We start from the raw sequence: 1,330 nt of genomic DNA, 5'->3' as shown, positions 1-1,330 counted from the left end.
AACTAAAGATTGTCCTAAGCTTAAAATTTGGAAGAAAAAATACATTTACTCGTGTCGAAAAGACTTGACAACCTCAACCCTTACGAAAAGACCCTCGTGGAGGCACACGAATGACTATGTGAAAAACCTTTGTTTCTTTCGATGTTTTTCGACGAATCTGTAAGGAAACGCTCAAGTTTAAGAGTCTTACACGTATAAATTGTTAAAATACGAATTTTTTCCCTTTCGCTTCCGGGCCATTTTTCACTCAAAATCCATAGGTGTTATCATAGGAACTTTTTTGCCCATTGGGACAGGGTCGTTAACTCGATCTGAAAAGTTGTTTTCTCGTTTTAGTATCATACCATATCCACTAAAGATTGTCCTAAGCTTAAAATATGGAAGAAAAAATACATTTACTCGTGTCGAAAAGACTTCACAACCTCAACCCTTACGAAAAGACCCTCGTGTAGGCACCCGAATGACTATGTGAAAAACCTTTGTTTCTTTCGATGTTTTTCGACGAATCTGTAAGGAAACGCTCAAGTTTAAGAGTCTTACACATATAAATGGTTAAAATACGAATTTTTTCCCTTTCGCTTCCGGGCCATTTTTCACTCAAAATCCATAGGTGTTAACATAGGAACTTTTTTGCCCATTGGGACAGGGTCGTTAACTCGATCTGAAAAGTTGTTTTCTCGTTTTAGTATCATACCATATCCACTAAAGATTGTCCTAAGCTTAAAATATGGAAGAAAAAATACATTTACTCGTGTCGAAAAGACTTCACAACCTCAACCCTTACGAAAAGACCCTCGTGGAGGCACCCGAATGACTATGTGAAAAACCTTTGTTTCTTTCGATGTTTTTCGACGAATCTGTAAGGAAACGCTCAAGTTTAAGAGTCTTACACATATAAATGGTTAAAATACGAATTTTTTCCCTTTCGCTTCCGGGCCATTTTTCACTCAAAATCCATAGGTGTTAACATAGGAACTTTTTTGCCCATTGGGACAGGGTCGTTAACTCGATCTGAAAAGTTGTTTTCTCGTTTTAGTATCATACCATATCCACTAAAGATTGTCCTAAGCTTAAAATATGGAAGAAAAAATACATTTACTCGTGTCGAAAAGACTTCACAACCTCAACCCTTACGAAAAGACCCTCGTGGAGGCACCCGAATGACTATGTGAAAAACCTTTGTTTCTTTCGATGTTTTTCGACGAATCTGTAAGGAAACGCTCAAGTTTAAGAGTCTTACACATATAAATGGTTAAAATACGAATTTTTTCCCTTTCGCTTCCGGGCCATTTTTCACTCAAAATCCATAGGTGTTAACATAGGAACTTTT

This window comes from Cucurbita pepo, chromosome 20 (genome assembly GCF_057944985.1).
Source record: "Cucurbita pepo subsp. pepo isolate OVF chromosome 20, ASM5794498v1, whole genome shotgun sequence".
Lineage (NCBI taxonomy): Eukaryota > Viridiplantae > Streptophyta > Magnoliopsida > Cucurbitales > Cucurbitaceae > Cucurbita > Cucurbita pepo.
Note: the sequence above shows the minus strand (reverse complement) of the source record.